This window comes from Sus scrofa, chromosome 14, assembly GCF_000003025.6.
Source record: "Sus scrofa isolate TJ Tabasco breed Duroc chromosome 14, Sscrofa11.1, whole genome shotgun sequence".
Lineage (NCBI taxonomy): Eukaryota > Metazoa > Chordata > Mammalia > Artiodactyla > Suidae > Sus > Sus scrofa.
The window spans coordinates 52803794-52829537 of NC_010456.5; the positions used below are offsets into that span (position 1 = coordinate 52803794).

Sequence of the window (25744 nt, forward strand, 5' to 3'; positions counted from 1 at the left end):
TAGGACAGGCACATTTAAATATATCTTGCCCCTGATCTTTTTTATTTTTAACAAAGCCAGCAATCATCATCACAAGTCTTATTAGTGGAGAGTTACAGAAACTTGGTTTTAGGAATAGTTTTACAGCTTTTGATTTAAAAATAACTTGAATATTTAATCCAAATGGTGTTAAAATATATCCTGATTCAACTGTTTCCAATTTAACATCATTTAATTTTAATAAGATGTCCTCAAAATTAAAAAAATATGAACCATAAACATATGCATATAATTTATCTGAAAACAATGTGATTCCTATTGCTAGTTTTTGACCTGCTATGCTTAATCTGTTTTTAAAATCCTTTTGTAAATGATGATTAAAGATGCACAGCATTCAAAGATAAGAATCTAAATTAAATTGTTCTAAAAAATGATTCTAAAAAATCTAAATTGTTCCAAATTAGAATAATAAGCGGACCTTGGAGTTCAGTTCTCTCTCAACCTTCATACTGGAAAAGAAAAGAGAGATAACGATAGATCACCCATTTCCCTACAAATTGTACTCTTATTATTCTTATTGGCTTATTTAGATAGTTTTTCCTTCAAATATCTACCTCAAAGGCAATATCTATTCCATACTCTTCACCCCACATTTAATCTCTCTCCCATAAAAGAAGTATATTTTATGTCCTCTTTGAATAAATGTTTTTTAAGAATTTAATGCCCCAAATTCCTGAGGTATATAGGTGGTTAAGGGAAGTGAAATGTTAATCTCATCAAGTCAAAAAGAAATAAACCATGAAGCCTGAACCAAATTTAATCCATTTCTCTTGGTTGGAATGAACAGGTCTCAATTCAAAGCTCACCTCTCCACCAGCACTAATATTATTAGTGGTTTATTGGTTTATTCAAATGGTTTATTGCTTTATTCAAAAGCAGCCTATTTATTATTTGCCAGTAGAGGGGAGGGAAGATAATAGCATTGTTTTCTTCATCTAACTCTCTTAATATTGAAAAACAATTTGGGCCTTTTCTCTGTGAAAGGGTGAACTGAATATACACTCAGTTCTCCTGCAATAAAACTAAAAACCTTTTTTATATTCAACCATTTCTACATATTTTCCCTATAATACTCAAGACATTTATTTTTTTTAAAGCACGCTAAAGTGTAAATAAAATAGACCTGGTTTTGCTACTTATCAGCTATGCTGCAATATATTTTTTAATCACTTATGTTATATTTCTTATGGCAATTACATTTCTTAATCACTCTGAACCTTAGTTTCCCCATCTACAAAATGGGAATAAGAAATGTGGACTATGATTATTTTACCTTGAGGAAAAAGAAAGTGAAATTACACAGGAAATTATTTGGTTTAGAATGTAGTACTCTGAGTAAATGACGTGTAGATAATTTTGAGCTGGGTAATATTGCCGGGAATTGGTGGCAGCTATTTCTTCTCTCCAGAGACATTAATTCCCCCTGAATAAACTGGCGCAGTTTACCAAGGGTAATCTTATCCTTACTTCTCTGAGCAAGTGCTGGGAGACACTGGCTCCTCCCTTGGGGAGATGTGGATCATGCAGGCTTCTGACAGGCAGGCCTTCAGTTGTTGGTACAGGATTTACCTGGAGGGTTGCAGCCTGGTAACCAGGTACACCTCTAATGTAGATTTGACTTGCTCATAAAACACAAAGTTCTGGGGATGCTCCATTTAAAATAACAATGGAGATAGATCATGGTACCACCAAACTATAGTTTATCACAGGTCCTGGAGTCTGTTGCCAGCTCAGATATTGGAAGGGAAAATATCCATAATCCACGAGCATTCCCCCTTGCATCCCAGGGCAAGACAATGGTAGAGATGGAAGGGGGTTCCTTTTATTTTCAATTGAAACTGATCAGTTCTTTTTCCTTTGCTGAGTGCTCAATGCCAGGACTCATATGTGCAATTTGTCTACCTAACAAAGCACTAAATTGCATAAGGTTAAGGTGAAGGTGAAGTAAACTATGAATGAACATATACAAAATACTCAGCCCTGGAGCTGGCACAATGTTGGCATCTAGCAAATCATATATATTCCCTTGCTCTACCCTTTGCATTCATTTATTCAACAAGACATACTGCCAATGAGATTTTTTTTTTTTTTTAAGGCTGCTCCTGCGGCATATGGAAGTTCCCAGGCTAGGGGTCAAATTGGAGCTATAACTGAGGCCTACCCTGTAGCCACAGCAACATCAGATCTGAGCCACATCTGCAGCCAGTGCCACAGCTTGCAGCAACACTGGATCCTTAACCCACTGAGTGAGGCCAGGTATTGAACACACATTCTCATTGATAATAGTCAGGTTCTTAACCTGTTGAGCCACACAGGAACTCCTGTCAATGAGATTTCTTTTTCTTTTCTTTTCTTTCCTTTTCTTTTTTGTCTTTCTGTAACTCTTGTCAATGAGATTTCTTAAACATTTTCTCTTTTTGTTTTAAATTGTTTAATTTATGAAGAATTTTTATCTAAGTATGTTGAGTGAAGTGTTCAGATTTGAGATCAGTGAACTTTTTTTAACATTGAAAGCTATCTGCTTCTCAGTCTTAGGCAGAATGACACTTTTTCGGTCTGTATCTTGTGTTACAAATAAGTAGCCCTTGGGTGTGATATGTAGTCGCTGAGCAGCAAAGAGCCAAGAGGAGGAAGAATCTTGATATGAGGGAGAGATACTGACTGGGTAATAGGAAGAGGACAATCCTGGTGGAGTTTGCAAGGCTCCTTCAGCACTATTTCTAGAGTATTTTTTTTTTCCCCAGGACATCTAACGTGGCTGCACCCACAGTATATTGAGGTTCCCAGCCGAGGGGTCAAATCAGAGCTGCAGCTGCTGGCCTATTCCATAGCCACAGCAACTCGGGATCCTAGCCACGTATATGACCGACACCACAGCTCATGGCAATGCAGGATCCTTAACCCACTGTGTGAGGCCAGGGATCAAACTCACATCCTCATGGATACTAGTTGGGTTTGTTAACTGCTAAGCCATCATGATGGGAACTCCATCATGGAGTTTTTTTTTAATTTAAGTATATTTGATTACAATGCTGTGTTAGTTTCTAATGTACAGAAAGGTGATTCAGTTATATGTGTATATATCTATTTCTTGTCAGATTCTTTTCCATTTTAGGTTATTACAAGATATTTAATAGAGTGTCCTGTGCTATATAGTAGGGTTCTTTTTGTTTATCTATTTTATACAAAGTAGTGTATATCTATTAATCCCAATATCTGAACTTATACCTCCTTCTTTCCCCTTTTAGTAATCATAAGTTTATTTTTTGTCTGTGTTTCTGTTTTATAAGTTCATTTTTATATCTTTTTTAGACTCTATATATAAGTGATATCATGTATTTGTCTCTGCTTTACTTCACGTAGAATGATAATCTCTGAGACCACCTAAGTTGCTGCAAATGGCAGGATTCATTCTTTTTTTATGGCTGAGTAATATTTCACATATTCTTGATCCATTCCTCTGTCAGTGGACAGTTAGGTGGATTCCATATCTTGGCTGTTGTAAATAGTGCTGCTATGAATATTGGGGTGTGTGTACCTTTTCAGATTTAAAGTTTTCTTTGGATGTATGCCCAGAGATGGGATTGCTGGATCATACGGTAACTCCGTTTTAATTTTTTTAAGGAACCTCCATGCTGTTCTCCATAGTGGCTACATCAGTTCCCACTGACAGTATAGGAGAGTTCATTTTCTCCAGACCCTCTCCAGTACTTATTATTTGTAGAATTTTGATGATGACCATTCTGACTGGTGTTACATGATAACGTCATTGTAGTTTTGATTTGCATTTCTCTAATCATCAATGATGTTTAGCATCTTTTCTTGTTCCTTTTGGCCATCTGTATGTAGTCTTTGCAGAAAAGTCTTTTTAAGTCTTCTGCTTATTTTTGATCATATTGTTTTTATTATTTTGAGCTGCATTAGATGTTTCTATGTTTTGGAAATTAATCCTTGTTGGTCACGTTGTTTGCAAATATTCTCTCCTTTTTCATAGATTGTCTTTGTTTAGTTTATAGTTTCCTTTAATGTGCAAGATCTTTTAATTTTAATTAGGTCCCATTTCTTTAATTTTTCTTTTATTTCCATTTCTATAGGAGACAGCTTCAAAGAAAATACTGTGCAGTTTTATGTCAAAGAGTGTTCTACCTTTGTTTTCCTCTAGGAATTTTATAGTATCTGATCTTATATTTAGGTCTTTGATTCATTTTTTATTTTATTTTTGTATATGGTGTTAGAGAATGTTACATTTTATTCTCCTACATGTAGCTGTCCAGTTTACCCAGCAGCACTTAGTAAAGTGTATTCTTGTCTCTTTTGTTGAAGATTAGTTGACCATAGGTGTATGGGTTTATTTCTGGGCTCTCTATTACTTTCCATTGATCCATGTGTCTGTTTTTGTGTTTTGATTACCAGAGCCTAGTATTGTCTGAGGTCTGGGGCAGCTATGCCTCCAGTTTTATTCTTTTTCCTAAGAATTTGCTTTGGCAATTCCCGGTCTTCTGTGGTTCCATATAAATTTTAGAATTATTTGTTCTAGTTCTTTGAAAAATGTCATGGTTATTGGATAAGAATTACATTAACTCTGTAAATAGCTTTGGCTGGAGTTATGACATCTTATGATAATCTAGCTGAGAATTAAAAATTTAGGAGCAGGGACATTAAGAACATCACAACCACAGACATGTTTGTAGGTACTGAAGTATTTATGATTGGGATTAGGTGCAATGGCTTCTATGCTAGGGATAAAAGCTGTATATAGAGCGTGATATAGAGCTCATATGGATAAATTATAAATTTGTTCAACTTATGTTGATAAGTATATGGTACTAAGTCACACATCCACCATCAACTTCCTTAGTACAACTGTATTAATTTCATTGCTATATAATATTATTCCCTCTGCTTTGGGCAGAGTTAATATTAAATCATTCATGTGAATAATGTTTTGGTGTGTTTTGGAAGGGGCAGTCATTTTGGTCCTCCTGTTCTTTTTAACAGTGTCTTTATAAGAAATTTGTAAATTCTTATTTTTGGAAGAAAATACCTTCAGGATTATTTCCCTTTTAAAAACCAGATAATACAATATAGCTAAGCAAATTGGGTTTTATTTTTACTAGACTATTTCTTCTCAATTGTACTAAGGGATTACAATCGAGTGGAATTTCAATAGCTTCTATTTTGTTTTACCTAACTGTCTTAAATTTTTCACTATTCCCAAATAAAGATTACATGGGATAAGTTGGACATAGGACAACTAAATATAAATCATAAAGTCTTAAATGGAAAAATGTTTATTTGAACACAGTCTTTGCTTTCTATATATTTTCTCATGGAAAAAGCCTGGGAATTCTTATTCATATTTTCAGATATTTGAGGTTAACTCTACAGCATATTATACTTACTTTTGCATTTCTCAAGGGGCACGATATGATCTAAATTTACTTTGATATTTTTAATATTTCAAAGTGTTTATAATATTTAGTAAGACAATGGAATGTAAATTTATATATCTTCTTGAATCTGTAGTGGAAAAAATCCAACTTAATATTGGGTAAGAATATCAAATTATGAATCCTAATATATTCTGTATTTTATGAGACTCTACATCCATTTTTTTAATAGATAAAAACAATGTGTGAGATTTTGTGTTAGGTTAGAAAGATTCAGTGTATTCCAGGCATCATGAAGCATGGAATCTAAGAAGCAGTACAGACTCTGAACAAATTAACTACATAGGGATAAATGAAAGCACTTAGAGAAAAAAAATCAAAATGTATCTGAAGGGCCAGAGAAAAATCCCTTGAGGAAGAGATTTTAGATTAGTCCTAAGAGATGAGTAGAAGTTATAGCTATGAGAATAAGAAAACAAAGATTAATTTCTAAAAGCGTTACTCTCTTTCAATGTATAGTTAAAAGGAGATGATGATGAGGGAACTGAGGATTAGGGAAATGGGGGAGGGGAGAACTGAAGAAACAAACCTGGAATTACACATGATAAGAATGTCAAGGAAAGAGACTGTAAGATGAAGGAGGTCTTGGTCAATATTGCTGATTTGTAGAGATAGAGGAAAATGAAACTAAACACTGATAGGAGACCACTCCATTTGGTGGTCGGACATCATATGAAACCTTAGCACCATTATCCTGCCGGTGAGTGAAGAACAAGGAGAAAATAAAGGAATGAAGACAAAAATATACCACTCTTAAGGTTTAGCTACGAGAAGATGAAAAAAAAATTGAAAGATTTATAAAGGTAGTTGGAGAAGTCTTGTTCTATTTCACTCTGTGTGGTCTGAGATTGCAGTGCTATTGTGATCCTTACTTATAACAACACAATGGGAGCTACGAAAAAGGAAACAGCTTAAACATGTTAGTAAAAGTGAAAAAGTGTTAAAAGTGTGTCTTTGTTTCTAATTAATGATTTAATTATGTACAAAAATACTGACAATATGAAACAAACAGTATTATGAGATGAGTGTGATTATATCTCAACATTTTAATGTCACATAAAAGCTAGAATATTTTCAATAGCTCTTAAATCTTCAAAGCTAACTCCATTATTCAAATTGACTTTAATGGCTCATAGCACAATGTCTGATTATTTTCTCTGCTTTCATCCAGGATATATTAGGATATTAAATAAAATTAAGTGGAAACTCTTTTTAAGAAAGGAAACTTCATCTGGCCTATAATTGTGTCAGCTTAGATGGATTAACAACCACTATTTTAGCTTAAATATAAACTCTGAATTTGGATGTTAAAAAGAATAGCTTTCTGGCCTGCCCTCTACTAAACTAGAACTTTTTGCACTGCTGACTTAACAAATGTGTGAACTAACCAACCAATTATAGTTTGAAAACATACTCAGTCTTTTGGATGAAAATATGCCTAGATTGTTCATGTCAATAACTGCTAGTTTTAAATTGAAGTTAATCAAGGAGTTTATCACTGTGATCTATAATTGCAAAATTTCTAAAAGTTCAATATTATTTGTATTAAAAGATTATTTTCTTTTAATTGTTATTTACTATTTCTTTTAATTGTTATTTACCATTTCTTTTCATTGTTATTTACCATTTCATTAAGCATTTAGTAACTACTGTCTTCTCAATTCAGATAATTTTCATGGTGGCACTGAATTAGTTCACTAGATAGATTATTTTCCATGATCACAATTCTGTTAAAATTTTCAAAATCAGATATTGTAGCAGTAAAAACAAAAACAAAAAACCTGGGAGTTCCCATTGTGGCTCTGCAGGTTAAGAACCCGATATTGTACCTGTGAGGATGTGGGTTCAATCCCTGGGCTTGTGCAATGGGTTAAGGATCCAGTGTTGCTCAAAAGCTGTGGCATAGGTCGCAGATACAGCTAAGATCCAGTGTTGAAGTGACTGCTGCATAGGCCAGTAGCTGCAGCTCTGATTTGACCCCTAGCCTGGGAACTTCCACATGCCGCAAGTGCAGCCGTAAAAAGAAAAAAAAAATGGGAAAGTTCATGATTTCTAATATTAAAAATATTTGACTCAATCCAAATAGGAATTTTGAGAATAATAAAGGTAAAAATTAATAGCTGATAATAAGTATATAATTTAACAAATGATATTAGAAAGACTAGATAGCCAAGGTTAATAAAAATAAAATTTCTACATAATGTTTTTACATTAAAATAAATTCCAATTGGATAAAAATCTATAAAGTAAAAATAAGTCTGGTTTCAACCCCAATACATAAAGAGCTGGTAAACTGCTAGTCTCATCCCTGCAACAAGGACTGGCAAAGTGAAAACCTACAACTTTCTACTCGTCAGATAACAGAAGTCACAAGACAGGCTGACACCCCAGGCATATCTAGATACAAAAACTCAAATCTAGCTATTTGGAGCAGAATCCATTGAAGTAATAACCTGGTATGAGCCAATAAATGGTAATTTTTATTAACTGTGGAGACTGATTGTGGACTTAGGAGTTAGAAACTCCTTGTGCTCTTAATGGAAACCTCCTATCTATCTGTTTTACGCCCTTCTTTGCCCCTAAGAAAATTTTCTGAGCCTTGGATCTGAAGCTGGGGTTGGGGTCAGTGGGATACTTCTCACCAAGTAGAGTCACTGCTTTCATATGATGTGTTCAGTTGAGGGGCAGCAGTAGTTTCAGTTCTTCTGTACTTGCCTCTTCTGTCCTGGAACTATTGCCAATGGAAATGCCCAGAAATTCTCAGCTCCATGCCCAAGGTAGACTTTCTGTCCCACAGGTAAGGGCGGGGTTAAAGTAGAGAGATCCCACTAATCAACTGTACTCACCCAGAACTTAGCCTCAGCAACAGGGACCTGGGAGCAGGATGAGAAATGCTGACATCCTAAAAGATAGCCCTCTATCTGGGCATTGGCTAGACTGGGACACCTGTGTCCTTGACTGAACCAGAGTAGACTGGAATTTTCATCTAGCTGAACTGGAAAGGGAAAGGGAGGAAGCAAGTCTCATTTCAAATACCATAAACTCTCACCGTTCTTGCCAAATGTTTACTAAATTTCTTGAATAAGTATTTCTTCATTTGCTGAAGGCATACCTCGGAGATGTTGCAGGTCTGGTTGCAGACACTGTAAAAATAGGATATTGCAACAAAGTGAGTCACACAATTTTTTTGGTTTCTCACTGTGTAAGTTATGTTTACACTATTCCTCAGTCTATTATGTATGCACAAGCATTGTGTCTAAAAACAGTATACATAACAATTGAAAAAGTTTGTTACTAAAAAATGCCAACCATCATCTAAGCCTCAGGAAGTCACAGCAGCAACATCTAAGATCACTGATCACAGAGCACCATGAAAAATATAATAATAATGAAAAAGTTTGAAATATTTGAGAATTACCAAATTTGACACAGAGACAACATAAGCAATGTCTTTGGAAAAAAAAATGGCCCTAGAAGATTTGCTGGTTGCAGAGTTGCAACAAATCTTGTAAAAAGCACAATACCTGCAAAGTAGAATAAATTGAAATGCAATAAAACAAGGTATACCAGTATACGAATGGGACAATTTCCAGAGACTGTTGAATATATACACACACACACATACATAACTATATATATATATGTATGTATGTATGTATGTAATTATATATATATGTATGTAATTATATATATATACATACAAACATATATTATGTATACATATGTAATTTCCCCCAGTATCACTGAGGAATGGATCCACAGAACATCTGACACTGTAATGCTAGACTCTAATAATGCAAAGACATTCTTAAAGTATCTAGTGTCCAATGCAAGTAGAGAATACCGTAGAAAATACAAACTCAAGTACCTCAGTTTTAATCTGATCCAAGGAATTACAACATAGAATTAACTAGGAAGAAGATAAAATGAAGAAGCAAAGTGATTACTCTTACTCATGTATATTAAAATTATTTTAATTTGGAACACATCCAATACCTTCATTTATTTTAAAGGCAGCAAACAGGCAGATAATGCATTTAAAAAGGTCTGTGACCAACTATAAAAGATGTTACAAAATCCATGTGCATACTTACGTTATTCAGGTCTACATGTAGAATCAATTTACTTTCAATGCATATAGGATTCTAGCAATTTTAGTTATCTGGTTTTGAAACCCAAAGCTGACTAAAGAGCAGTCACCATGAAGGTGAATGAATTCTAGTGCTGTAACATGTAATAGCACAACAGAATAGACAGGAGAAATACTCTGTAATGATATAATAATTAATGTTAGTAATGGGATCTTCTTAACATAAAAATAACACATTATATTAGAAAACAGGCATATGATACATTTTAAAAAGATTTCCTACAAAATCAACTCAAAATTCAATTCAAAATTGTGAGTGCTCTATAGTGGTTGAATTCTTAGCTCTACATACAATTTGGATCTAAAGCAATGCATTTCCTGAATTTCCAGCTAACCAGAATGCCACTGAAGTATCCATGCCTGTTTTCTCAAACGTTAGTCTCTGTTGTTCTAAAACAAGTCCATTGGAGAACAGATTTGAAGCCACATATACAGTAGTATAAATTTTATGTCTCGTTTAGAGCAATTAAAAGGAAGGACATATTGAGCACTTGCCTGGAATAAATATAGTTATTAAACATATAAAATGATTAAAATCCATTTCTCTTTAAAAGATTGAATTCTTAACAGAATTGTAGAAATATGGAAACATCAATCTATCAAACTGAATTACCACTTGAGTTTCATATAGCAAACACATACTCAATCCAGTATTTTGGCAAGGTCTTAGTAAAGAACTAAGAGATTAACAATACCAAACTCCTAAACTGGCGTTACAGAGTTCATGCAGTTTACTGATGGAGCTAAGCCTTAGCCCTCTGTGAGTTATTTACTCTTATTTATTTATTTATTTATTTATTTATTTATTTATTTATTCATTTTTATGTCTTTTTAGGGATGCACCCACATGTGGAAGTTCCCAGGCTAGGGATTGAATCAGAGCTGTAGCTGCCAGCCTGCATAACAGCCACAGCAATGCCAGATCTGAGCAGCATCTGTGACCTATACTACAGCTCAAGGCAGCACTGGATCCTTAACCCACTGAGCAAAGCCAGGAATGAAATCACTGCCCTCCTGGATACTAGTTGGATTCGATACTACTGAGCCACAATGGGAACTTATTTTAGACACAGTTACAGAAGCTTGTCAATGTGGTTTTTCCATGCACAGCAGATATGAGAGCAAATTAGTGGCCTCTTTCAGAAAGACAGACATAAAGGCAGCAGCAAACATGACAGCTGATTTAAGGGAAAATATACAAACATAAAAAAAATTGGCATACTCGAAAAGCATAGCAATGTTGGTTCATGTAGGAAAGCGGTATATGGCATTTTATACCTTATTAGCCCCAGAGGCCTCCCTCATTAGCCCCAGAGGATACATTTCTGTTATGCTATACTGTTATGTTCTTCATGGCAGTATGAAAAAGTTAAATTATATTTGGTAGACTCTAGGGAAAGTGAGCAAATAGAAAATACATATTAGAAATATTTTTTTCCAAATAAGTTGAAATAAACTACATGATAATTTGATCAAATTTATTTAAATTTATATAGCATGTCTGAAAAATTAATGTATGTAAATTAATTGCCCATCAGCGACAACAAGTAAAAAAATTGTTACCATATTTTTGGGCATTGCTTCCATGTTTTCTCTTTCAAAACTTTTTGTGGCTTCATTTTAATACAAGTGGAAATTGCATAGATGTATTCTTAAAAACAGGTAGAAAAATCAATCTTGGTTGGAAAAAGGAATCAATAAAGTTGATTTAGAGCAAAGAGAAAAAAGAAAGGAAGTCATGTAAGACATGAATAGGAAGAGCCTCATGAAGGTTTGGATAAGTTAAGAGTTTAAAATGTTATAAATAGTCAAGAATTTTTTTTTTTTTTTTTTTTTTTTTTTTTGGCTTTTTAGGGCTGTACCCATGGCCTATGGAGGATCCCAGGCTAGCGATTGAATTGGAGCTACAGATGCCAGCCTAGGCCACAACAACAGCAATGTGGGATCCGAGCCACATCTGAGACTTACACGACAGCTCACAGCAATGCCAGATCCTTAACACACTGAGCAAGACCAGGGATCAAACCCACAACCTCACGGTTCCTAGTCAGATTCATTTCCACTGCGCCACAATGGAAACTTTTTCTTTCTTTCTTTTCTTTCTTCCTTCCTTCCTTCCTTTCTTTCTTGTAAGTAGTCAAGATTTTTAGTCACATCATGCACTTCGAAATTAGGAGCTTGCCCCTGGAAGCATACCCGCCCTGCTGCTGCCACTGCCAAACACTCTGGGCAGTGCCCAGATTCTTGATCACTGTCCCTTTCCAGGAACCTTCAACTAGGAACAGCTTGTGCAGCACCTCCTGTGGGGGCTCTGCAAGATGAGGTGCTTCTGGCATGGTCTACAGGAGGCGGGGGCAAAGCAACGCAGTTAACTCTGGCTCCAGAGGTGGGAGTGGCTCGCCAATACTAGGAGTCTGTGAACAGATACCACTTCCAGCCCCATGCACCTCACGGGTACCACAGAGGAGGGCATTGTGACTGAACACAACCTGTTGGTGTTCTTGCACCGCTGGCAACACACTTGCTCTGTTGTTGCCATTGCCAGACATTCCGGGCAATATCCACATTCCTGATCTCTGTCACTTCCAAGGATCCTGCAAATAGAAGCAGGCTGTAGAGCACTTCCTATGTGGAATAAGTGAGACATGTTGTCTCATGCATGGTCTACAGGTGGCAGGGACAAACCACCACAGCTATCACTGACTCTAGAGACAATAGGGGCCCACTCCCAATAGGGGTCCCTGAATAGGCACCACCTGTGGTTCCAATCACCTCAGAGAAGGGGATGTTAATTGAACACAAGCTATTGTTGCTCTAACTCCCCTGGGAACTCACGCACCCTGCTGTTGCTACTGCCAAATGCTTTTGTCACCTTGAAGATCTGCCAAGAGCTTATCACCACTTCCCAGGGCCCTGCAACTAGGAGTAGCCTGTGCCACCTTCCTGTAGGTCCTTGCTGCTATTGAGATCCCAATGACCAGGCACTGACTGCTGGCCCTTCCCATTGCCTCCTTCTTCCTGAAAACACACTGAGCACCCTGGGGATAACAACCTGCTCACACCAAAGAAAGAGGCAGCAAATATTCAAACTCCCACACCAAAAATAAATAGTACCCCCCCCCAAAATACAAAGGGGTATTTTTGCATAGAAGTAGTCTTACCAGACTACAGTTTGGCTTCCCCAAACTCACAGAAAAAGAAAAACACAAGCAAGATGAAAAAGCACAGAAACCATTCCCAGTTAAAGCAGTAGGAGAATTCACCTAAAGCAGTCAACAATTAAACAGACCTCTGCAGTCTGACAGACATTGAGTTCAAAAGGGAAAGAGTGAAAATACTGAAGGAATTAAGAGAATATATGAACAGTAATGCAGATTCCTTTATAAAGGAACTAGAAAATATAAGGAGTAGCCAAGAAAAACTAGAAAACTCATTTTCAGGGTTACAAACTGAGCTAAAGGCAATAAAGAACAGAATGAATAATGCAGAGGAATGAATTAGTGACATGGAAGATAGAATAATGGAAATCACCCAGTCAGGACAGCAGACAGAAAAAAACAAACGAAAAAACATAGAAGACCTATGGGATAATATAAAGTGGGCCAATCTACACATAATAGGAATTCCAGAAGGAAAAGAAAAAGGGGAAAAGGGAATTGAAAATATATTTGAAGAAATTATGGCTGGAAACTTTCCAAATTTAAGGTACCTAAATCAAGATACAGGAAGCATAGAGGGCCCCAAACAAGTTGAGCTCTAACAGGCCCACACCAAGACATATTATAATGAAAATGGCAAAAGTTAAAGAGAGGATTCTAAAGGCAGCAGAGAAAAGCAGAGTGTTAATTATAAGGGAACCCTCATAAAACTATCAGCTGATTTCTCTACAGAAATACTACAGGCCATAAGGGAGTGGCAAGATATATTTAAAGTGCTGAAAGGAAAACATTTGCAATCTAGAATACTCTATCCAGCAAAAATATCATTTAAAATCAAAGGGGAAATAAAGAATTTCCCCAACAAACAAAAGCTAAAAGAGTACAGCAATACTAAACTAATTCTAAAAGAAATACTGAAAGGGTTTCTCTAAATTAAAAAAAAAAAGAAAAGAAAAAAAGAAGAATTAGGATGGAGGAAACCATAATTGGAAAGCAGTCACTTAAATAAGCCAGCATACATATCTAAACATGAAGATGTTAAAAAATAAAAGAGACCTCAATATCATACAATGTGAGGACAGAAAGTAAGAAAATATAGATTCTTTTTTTTTTTTTTAATGATGTGTTTGAGCCTATATGACTATCAGGCAAAAGCAAGCAGATATGGAAAGGGGTTAACATACTTAAAAAATGGTGCAACCACAAATCAAAATGGAACATTACATTCACAAAAACTGAAAAGAAACGTACTCAAGCATAAAATAAATGGAAACCATCCAACCAAAAAAAGAAAAGAAGAAAAGAGAAACATAGAATCAACTGGAAAACAAGGTTTAAAATGGCAGTAAATACATATCTACCAATGGATGAATGTTAAATGCCAATGGACTGAATGCTCCAATCAAAAGACACAGAGTGGCAGATTGGATAAAAAAGCAAAAATCTTCAATCTGCTGTCTATAAGAAACTCACTTTAGGGCAAAGGACACATATAGATTAAAAGTGAGGAGATGGGAAAAGATATTTCATGACAATGGATAAGACAAGAAAGCAGGAGTTGCAATACTCGTATCAGACAAAATAGACTTTAAAATGATGGCCGTAAGGAGAGACAATGGACGCTATTTAATGGTTAAAGGAATCATTCAAGAAGAGAATATTACAATTGTCAGTATATATGCTCCTAATATAGGAGCACCCAGATACCTCCAACAAATACTAATAGACATAAAAGGAGAAATTGATGGGAACACAATCATAGTAGGAGACTTTAAGACCACACTCACATCAATGGACAGATCCTTTAGACAGAAAATCAACAAGGCATCAGAGATCCTCAAGGACACAATAGAAGAGTTAGACTTAATCGACATTTTCAGGATATTACATCCAAAAAATTCAGAATATACAGTCTACTCAAGTGCACATGGAACATTCTCAAGAATTGATCGCATACTGGGGCACAAAACTAACCTCAACAAATTCAGGAGTATAGAAATTATTTCAAGTATCTTCTCTGACCACAATGGCATGAAACTAGAAATCAACCACAGAAAAAGAAATTAGAAAAAAACTTACTACATGGAGACTAAATAACACGCTACTAAAAAACCCATAGGTCAATGAAGAAATGAAGGAAATTAAAAAATACCTTGAGACAAATGATATCATTATCATTTGTCTCAAGACACAACCACTCAAAATCTATGGGATGCTGCAAAAGCAGTGCTCAGAGGGAAGTTCATAGCAATACAGGCCTTCTTGAAAAAGAAGAAAAATCTCAAATCAACAACTTAACCCACCACCTAAATGAATTAGAAAAAGAAGAACAAGCAAAACCTATGTCAGCAGAAGGAAGGAAATCATAAAGATCAAAGAGGAAATGAATAAAATAGAGATTCAAAGAACAACAGACCAATCAAACCAAGAGCTGATTCTTTGAAAAGGTAAACAAAATTGACAAACCTCTGGCTAGACTCACCAAGAAGAGGAGTGAAGCAACCCAAATAAACAAGAAGTAAAAAGGGAGAAGTCACAACACATACTACAGATAAACAAAAAACCATGAAAAAATATTATGAACAATTGTATGCCAACAAAATTAACAACCTAAGAAATGGACAATTTTCTAGCAACTTACAAACTGAATCAAGAAGAAACAGATCAACTGAACAGACTGATTCCTAGAAATGTAACTGAATATATCATAAAAACACTCCCTACAAATAAAAGTCCAGGACCAGATGGCTTCACAGTTGAATTCTACCAAACATGGGAACTTATACCCATCCTCCTTAAACTTTTTCAAAAAGTTAAAGCAGAAGGAATACTCCCAAAGACATTCTATGATACCACCATCACCCTAATTCCAATACCAGACAAAGATACCACCAAAAAAGAAAACTATCAGCCAATAACTTTGATGAATATAAATGCAAAAATTCTCAACAAAATTTTAGCCATCTGAATCCAAAAATATATAAAAAAGATCATACACCATGACCAGTTGGGATTCATCCCAGGTTCACAGGGATGATTCAACAAATGTAAATCAATCAACATCATACACCACATTAACAAAAGAAAAGTCAAAAACCACATGATCATCTCAATAGATGCAGAAAAGGCATTTGACAAAGTCCAACATCCATTCATGATCAGAACTCTTACTCAAGTGGGTATAGAGGGAACATTCCTTAACATAAAGCCATTTACGACAAACCCACAGCAAATACAATACTTAATGGAGAAAAGCTGAAAGCCTTCCCACTAAAATCTAGAACAAGACAAGGATGCCCACTCTCACCACTTTTATTCAACGCAGTACTGGAAGTCCTAGCCACAGCAATCAGACAAACAAAAGAAATAAAAGGCATCCAAAAAGGAAGAGAAGAGGTAAAACTGTCACTGTATGCAGACGACATGATACTATATATAGAACACCCTAAGGACTCAACCCAAAAACTATTTGAGCTGATCCACACATTCTGCAAAGTGGCAGGATATAAGATTTATATTCAGAAATCAATCGCGTTTCTGTATCCTAACAAAGAAACTTTAGAAAAGGAATACAAAAGCACAAAACCTTTTAAAATTGCACCACAAAAAGTCAAATACCTGGGAATACACCTGACCAAGGAGGTAAAGGACTTATATGCTTAGAACTATAAAACATTGATCAAGGAAATTAAAGAGATGTAAAGAATGGAATGATAGGCCATGCTCCTAAGCTGGAAAAATTAATATTGTAAAAATGGCTGTACTACCCAAAGCAATCTACAGATTCAATGCAATCCCTATCAAATTACCCATGACATTTCCACAGAACTAGAACGAACAATCCAAAAATTTATATAGAACCACAAAAGACCCATAATTGCCAAAGCAATTCTGAGAAACAAAAACCATGCAGGAAGCATAACTCTCCCAGACTTCAAGAAATACTACAAAGCCACAGTCATCAAAATAGTGTGGTACTGGTACCAGAACAGACATACAGACCAATGGAACAGAATAGAGAACCCAGAAATAAACCCTGACACCTATGGTCAATTAATCTTTGACAAAGGAGGCAAGAACATAAAATGGAAAGACAGTCTTTTCAGCAAGTATTGGTGGGACACCTGGACAGCTGCATGCAAATCAATGAAAGTAGAATACACCCTCACACCATGCACAAAAATAAACTCAAAATGGCTGAAAGACTTAAATATAAGACAAGAAACCATCAAACTCCTAGAAGAGTACATAGGCAAAACATTCTCTGACATCCACCATACAAATATTTTCTCAGGTCAGTCTCCCAAAGCCACAGAAATAAAAGCAAAAATAAACCAGTGAGACCTAATCACACTGGCCAGCTTTTGCACAGCAAAGGGACCAAAAAGAAAACAAAAAGCCAACTTACAGAATGGGAGAAAATAGTTTGAAATGATGCAACTGATAAGGGCTGAATCTCTAGAATATACAAACAACTTATACAACTCAAGAGCAAAAAACCCAACAACCCAATTGTAAAGTGGGCAAAAGACTTGAAGCGTCATTTCTCCAGGGAAGATATACAGATGGCCAATAAACACATGAAAAAATGCTCAACATCCCTGATGATTAGAGAAATGCAAATCAAAACTACCACAAGATACCACCTCACAAACAGTGAGAATGGCCATCATTAATAAGTCCACAAATAACAAGTGCTGGATAAGGTGTGGATAAAAGGGAACCCTCTTGCACTGTTGGTGGGAATGTAGGCCGGTACAACCACTATGGAGATCAGTATGGAGGTACCTTAGAATTCTATACATAGAACCAGCATATGACCCAGCAACCTCACTCCTGGGCATATATCCAGACAAAACTCTACTTAAAAGAGATACATGCACCCGCATGTTCATTTCAGCACTGTTCACAATAGCCAAGACATGGAAACAACCTAAATGTCCATAAACAGACGATTGGATTAGGAAGAAGTGGTATATATACACAATGGAATACTACTCAGCCATAAAAAATAAAATGTCATTTTCAGCAACATGGTTGGAACTAGAGACTCTCATCCTGAGTGAAGTAAGTCAAAAAGAGAAAGACAAATACTATGTGGTATCTCTTATATCTGGAATCTAATATATGGCACAAATGAACCTTTCCAAAGAAAAGAAAATCATGGACTTATAGAATAGACTTGTGGTTGCCAAGGAGGAGGGCTAGGGAGTGATTTGGGAGCTTGGGGTTAATAGATGCAAACTCTTGCCTTTGGAATAGATTAGCAGTGAGGTCCTGCTGTATAGCATTGGGAACTATGTCTAGTCACTTATGATGGAGCATGATAATGTGAGAAAAAAAATGTACACATGTATGTGTAACTGGTCACCATGCTGTACAGTAGAAATAAGAATTGTATTGGGGAAATAAAAATTTTAAAAAAGAAAATAAAGAAATTAGGAGCTTGGTGATGAGAAAGGCTCTTCCACAATAGGATGGGTCTACAATCCACACTGTACCCATTATAAGAGTGATTTGGAATAGATTTATCCAAAGCAGCAATATTTGACCATTATGTTACAAAGCTTGATAGATCGAGAGTGGATAGAGATTAAAAATAATTCTATGTGGATTTAGACTTGAAGAAAGGTTTTTTCTTTTTCTTTTTTCTTTTTTTTAAGATGTGGGATACTTGAGCAAGCAGGCTAAGTAGGAGGAAGGCAGTCAAGATGGGCTGATGGTCTGTGGCTGAAAATAAGATAAAGTGTTCTGCCTTCATGGCTTCATCCTTCTAAATGGAGAGGAAATGCCAGAAATTGCAGTAAAGATTAGAATATAATCAGTGCCAGTAGAGGAGAAAAGGAGTTTAACCAGAACATGTGAAAAACAAGGGGAAAAGCTTTCATCATGGTTTTGACATGAGACAGAGCTTGGAAAATATAACAATCCATTCATAGTATTTATACATGTATATAGTCACAATTTTCACCTAAGAATAAAGTTTAGAAAAAAACCCAACACCTTATGCTTTTAAATTTTGTAGACCCAACAATAAACAGCAGAATTAAGCTGCTGTCAAAATTATTAAGGTGTAAGGAAAAGCAGACTTTATAGAAGCATACTATAAACCTATGATCCTAATTGTTTTAGCAAGATCCAGTATGGATATGCTATATAGAAGAACTTCTAGAACACAAAACAAGCCAAAATTAGCCAGGGAAAGGGTACTTTGATACAGTGTTATAACAGCCTAAACCTAAAAATAATTCATTCTGTGTTAGTAGGGAAATGTCCTGCTAATAATGAGAGATTCTGGAGTTAGAGTCCTAATTAATCTATTTCAATTGATTTCAGTTTTGAAATTTCTTATACCTGCTTGTTTATAAAATTGTTTGTCCACTTTATTTGAAAAATATTATGAAAAATTAAACTTGAATAATGCTAGCTGTGCAAATAATAGGAAAAATATATTTCTTCTTCAGTTTTAGGTAGAGTAATGCATTGACATTTGAGGGCATTTAAACAGTGACAGAGCATTGGGAAATTTAATGCTTAAGAATTATATTTGATAATATATAATTTTAGAAGGCTTTCAAATGAGGAGTATAATATGTATTTTTATGAATAAAGACAACATGTGAAAGAGTAGTTATTGGAGTGCTCTTATGGGAATGATATTCAAATTGTCAAATCAATATTGTCTACATGAGAGTACGGAATGAAAACAAAGAACGGGAAATACAGGGAAAATGATATCCGTCAAGAGGAAAAAGCTGAAATTTTGCAATGTTCTAATACATTAATCAAATAGACTTAATGTTTGCTTTTCATCTCCCTGGTGGTATGCTAGTTGAAGGTAATTAGTGCTGTGTAAAATATATTATTTAAGTAATTGAAGGTCGTGGGTTTTTTTTATCTATTTCTATTACAATCTGGATTTAATATTAACAGTGAAAGATGGTTTCCAGGAATATGTAATTCTAATAGGGATTTTTTTATTGTGATGTCATATATAAAGTAAAAATTTGTTTTTTTTAGTAACATGTCCTTTGAAATACATTTTTTCATTGTTTAATACATTTTTCATTGTTTTTATATTCATTGAATGGAAAACTAATACTTTCTTCTAATGTGTAAGAGAAGTGGAATGATCAGGGTTTATAGTTATAGTCATTCAAATGACAATTATTTAAAATGTAAAATTTATCATTTAAAAAGTAATGCATGATTTCAGAAAAATTAGCATTCATTTTAGTATGAAATATATTTTTAGGAACAGATTTCCTGCCATTTTATTTTAAGCAGAAATAATTCAGTGCATCTATTATCAACCTCTTTTTACAATTGTAATTATTAAATCTGTTCTTTTATTCAGGGTTGAGAATTGAGCAAATAAGGTAACACAAAAAAAATTCATAAACTTTGAGCTTAGACACTGGAAGGTCTTTGTTATTTTGAAGATTTTAATTGTCAATGAATAAGAACACTAGTCCCAATATTAACATCTAAGTTATTGAATTAATCAGTTCCATCTGTGATCACATATTATTATATGGTAAGCACAGCACTAGGACCTATGGGTGTCAAACAAGACTGACTTCTTGACTTTAGGTTGCTCACAGCCCAAGGCAAAGAGAGTTAAAAAAAATTCATTATAGCACCATAATTATATGGTGCTAACAAAAGAAACTAAATCTGTTTATCTTTAACAGAAATGGCATTTATGGGAAAGATACTGGAGTACATGGAATCAAGAAGGAAGCCTTCGGACCTTGACTTGTAAAACCCAAAGGAACCAAGGCATGATGGTTCTTGCGACAGGATTGTTGAACACTGTCGCTGGCATGGTTACTGCTTGTTTACTGCTGCACCACTGCTGGATTCTTGTTGAGTACACTGCTATGCTATGTATGGCTTCTCATCTTCCCCTGCAACTTTGTGTCACTCACTCAAGATTCAAACTCTAGGATGAGTATAAGTTTGGCTGAACTTAAGTAATGTATCCATGTGCTTTGTGTCAAAGAGAAGGGAGGAAATATGGTCCTGAAGTTAGATATGAAGGTTAAAGCTGGCATCGTAAGACAAGAGAAGGGAGCATGGACTGATAAAGCAGACTGGAGGGATGGCTCATGACAGTCTGAGGTAAGCCAAGATCTCATTCATATAAATTGGACAATAAAAAAAGAAAATGTTATTTTTCAGTATCTGGTTCAGCCTTGTTCCCACCCTGCTCACCCTTAGTAGCTACTATTTTTTTTTTATTTCTTCTGTATCTGTCTAGAATTTTTTCTATAATCAAGTAACATGAATACAGATCTTTTCTTCCCTATCTACACATAAGAAAACATATTAAATCACTGTTCTACATTGTGCTTTTTGTATTTAATGTATTTTGCCGTTCTTTATCCGTACATAATTTCTTCCCTTTTTTATACAGTTCCATATATGATTTGTGGCTTATCATAATTTATCTTTAAATTACATAGAATATAAAATAAACAGGTTTAAATTATCATAATTTAAGATAAACCAGTACATTACTGATATCTAAGTTTTTCCTTCAACCTTTTGCCGTCGCAAACTAATCTTGCAATGGATATTCAAAAGTCATTTTGCAAGTGTACGTGTATGTCTATTGAATATAGATGCAGATATAATAAATTTCCAAATGGGAAATTTCCCAATTGAAAAATACATACAAACTTTGCTCCATTAGGCTTGAATTTTTGCTCCCATTCGCAGTGTGAGAGACTGCCCATTTTATCCTAGCAACTTCACAAAAAACCATGACTTTGCACTTTTGTATTTCTGCATATCCAATGAATTTCACATTTTTTCTTGCCACTTTTATTTATATTTGTTTATCAAATTTTGTCAATTTTAAATTTAGTCTTTTAAATTTTTGTGAATGTTCCTTAACATCATCAAATTATCTTTCTCTTGTCATTTCTAAATGATGCATTGGTGAGAATGCCATTTTCCTCCACACAATTATAATGGAATCTCCCATATTATCTTCTGGAGCTTTTATGCTGTTATTTTTTACATTTAAATCTTTGATCCACTGGTTGTAATTTAGTGTAATGAGTATGATGGAACTCCAAATCCATCTTTTTCGCATAGATACCCAGTTACCCATTTATTCAAGTCTATAATTTGCTGTCTTGGGTGTCACATTTATTCTACATTAAATTGCCATACAATTTAGATTTATTTTTTGATTTTTAATCATAATACATTGGTCCATTTGCCCATATTTATGAAAAAAATCTCTTACCCACTAGGGTCATAATTTACTTCTTAGAAGACCTTGAGGCAGATTGTTGCGCTGGGTTTAATTTTAACTACTGAAAAAATAACCTGTGGTATGAAAGTATAAGAAAGCTTGAGAGAAACACTGTTACAGTGAAATTTTCTTTTTTTTGCCAAAAATCTCTCCCTTTCCAGCCTTTCCATAATTCTTGAAATTATTATACAGTGTATACTTTAGGGTTACTGTGTGGATAACTCTCTTTCAAATGCAAATATTAAACTACTTAAAACATTTTTTAACAAAATAATATGTAGCTAGAGATAAACCTTAGACACAGCAGTCAAAATCCAGGGTAAATTACATTATATCAGAGGCACTGGAAAATCTTCAAGGAAGTCTTCCATTTTAAAAGAGCTTATATGCCTTTCTGTTCCCTGTCCATTTATTTCCATAAGGCCATATTAAATTAATCCCATGGTCAGCAATCTGCTGAGTACTGTGTCAAGAGCGCAGTAAAAGTTCAATATATGATTCTAATCTGAGGAATTTTTTATCCAGAGTAAAGATTGATGTTTACTGCTACCAAGGAGAGTTTGAGGATTGTTATGTTACTATCTTCCTTTTATTATCCTTATACGTTACAGATGCAGGCTGAACTTCATTCCCAAATTCAAAAAAAAAACATTCCCTAGAGCAGAGGCACAAACATAGGTCCATTTGATGGCAAAACATGAATCTTGATTGAAGCCCTTACAGGGATTTTTAAATGTGCTGGAATACAGGAGCAGCCCATTTTATTGCAAGCTCTGTCTCAAGTCCAACAAAGACAAAGGCATCTGCTCATTGATCATTTATTATGGTATGCACAGTATCTAATTCCTTATGAAACAACAAAAAGCATCCTTACTTAAAATATATTTTTTTTCTCTTTTTCCCCTACCACTTATTGTGTTTGGCCATAGTTTTCTACAGACTTTTTAATCAAGTTATAATTTATAGAAAAAACACAACTGCATTTTAATTTTATTAATGTGTAATATCATAAAAATACACTTATTTTAAGGGCACTTTTTAAATGAATCTTGACAAATATATAACCCTATAATACGTCTTCCCCCAACACATGCATATTCAAAACCAAAAAGGAGAATATTTTCATCACCTCCCTATGTACCCTCATGTTCTTTTGTCCCCTTTGTGGTTGATCTTGCGCTGCCCCTCCAGGTCCATAACCCCAGGAAACCACTGATCTGTTTGCCAGCATAGGTCGGCTTTGCTTTTCTAGATAGAATCACATATTAATGAAGATCATGGAGCATACACTCTTCTGTGTCTTGCTTTTTCTGTCTCAACAGAATATGTTTGAGACTCATCCAAGTGGCTCATTGTTAACTTACAAATTTGTAAGGTGCTTAGTAATATCTCTTTCCCATTTATATCAAGTTACTGTCTTAATAAGCTGTAGATGTTACGTATTCTGGATACCAGTTCTCTGTCAGATACATATGTCAGAATATTTTCTCTAGTCTTTAACATACCTTTTCACCAGAAATCAGAAGTTTTTATGTTTAATGAATTACAATATTTTCTTTATATACCCAAATAAGATATCTATGCCTATTTCAAATTTAAAAAAAAATGTTTTCTTCCATAGGTTTTATAGGTATAGATTTAAGGTTTCATGATCCATTTTTAGTTAATTTTTCTGTATTATGTGAGAAAAAGATTGTAGTTTGTTTTTCCATCCTAAATGATATCCATTTGTTCTGGTACCATTTATTGAAAAGGCTTTTAATTTTCCCATTAAATTACACTGGCACTTTTGTTAAAAATCAATTACCCATGTATGCATTGGTTAATTTCTGGATCCTTTCTGTTTTAATGATCTATTACCTAATTGCCTTCATTCCTGTAGTCTATTAAATGTTGAAATAAGATGGTATAAATCCATCTTATAGTATATAAATACATTCTACTTCTGTAAAATTGTGTTGGCTATTCTAGGCCCTCTGTACCCCCATACTCTTTAAAAAATGAACTTACAGATTCAACAAAACAAGTCTTTGACTGAGACTGGCTTAAATCTATAGGTCAATATAAGGACAATTGATGGTCTTTAATGTTTTTCAAAATAGAAAGATTGTATGTATCTGCATTAATTTAGGTCTTTAATGTATTTCACCAACATTTATAGTTTCAGAATACCGATCTTGCACATATTTTGTTAAAGACTCCTCAAATTTTCATGTTTTTGATGATGTTGGAAATTTTTGTTGTTGTAATTGGCATTATTTTGAAATAATTCATGGCAGGTATACAGGAATACAATTGGTTGTTGAGAGCTAAGCTTGGCTCTTCCTGTAAGTGGCCTGATATCGTCTCTGAAAATGGTTCACCATTCACTTAACCTGGAAAACCCCCAAAACTGTGCAAATCAGAGGTTCAGATCTTTGCATTCGCTTTAAGAATATGAGTAGAACTGTCCCAGTCATCAAGGGTATGCATATCCAAAAAGCTACCAAGTATCTTAAGGATGTCACTTTACAAAAGCAGTGTGTCTCATTTTGTCATTACAATAGTGGAGCTGATAGGTGGGCTCAGGCCAGACAGTGGGGCTGGACACAGGCTCAGTGACCTAAAGAGAATACTGAATTTTTGTAGCACATGTATAAAAGTACAGAGAATAATACGAATTTGAAAGTTTACCTGTAGATTCTCTGATCATTGAGCACATCCGGATGAAAAAAGCAGCTGAGATACAGAATTTATAGAGTTCATGGTTGGATTAACCCATATGCATGCTTTCTGCCACATTGAGATGATACTTGGTGCAAAAGAAAAGATTGTTCCTAAACCAGAAGGGAAAATTGCACAGAATAAAAAGATATCCCAGAAAAGACTGAAGAAATGAAAACTTACTGACTGTGAATAAATTCAACAAGAAAAGCAAGTAAAAGTAAACATCAACAAACTAACCTTGTATCCTATTACTTTGTTAACTTAATTACTTGTAGTAGCATTTTACAGATTCCCTAGAATGATCTACATACAGGTCATGTCATCTGCAAGTAACAGTTTTACTTCTTCCTTTTCCATCTGTATGTATAATACTTATCTTGGTTGTAGTACTGGTTAGGATCTTAAGTATGATTAAGAGCAGGCTTCAGAAGAAACATGCTTGGCTTGTTCATATCATGGAGGAAGGCTTTCAGAAATTCATCATTAAGAACACCGAGAGTTTTCATCATTGATGAATATTAAAATTGTCAAATTATATTTTACTTATTAATATATTCATATAGTTTTACCCCATTTTTTTCTTTTAATAAAGTGAATTACTCTAAGGTGAATTACCTTTCCATGTTAAACCTGATTTGGTCATGCTGTATTATCTCTTTATGTGTTGCGTTCTGTTGTCTAATATCCTGTTAAAGATCTTTGGATTTATGTTTAGTAAGGTATTAATATGCTGATTAAATTTTTTTTCTGCATATATATGAATTTCACTTTGATTAATTTTGGGAAATTGTGTATACCCATGAAATAACTACTAAAACAGATACAGGACATATCGGTTACACCAGAAAGTTCTCTTCCTGAGTAACCATTGTTCTGATTTCAATCACCATAACTTAGTTCTGCTTGATCTGTAACTTTATATAAATAGAACCATCATGAATACTTACTTATACTTCTCTTTTTTTATTCAACT

At 34.6% G+C, this 25744-nt stretch overlaps 1 long non-coding RNA gene across 2 annotated transcripts in view; it reads left to right on the forward strand.

Annotated features, from left to right (window-relative positions):
- LOC106505993 overlaps positions 1-25076 on the forward strand; it is a 275032-nt gene extending 249956 nt beyond the window's left edge. The window contains exon 3 of one of the 2 annotated variants that reach the window (XR_002338633.1): positions 20492-25076. This is a non-coding gene — a long non-coding RNA (uncharacterized LOC106505993). The remainder of the gene's footprint in view (positions 1-20491) is intronic. The other variant, XR_002338634.1, reaches the window with a different exon arrangement.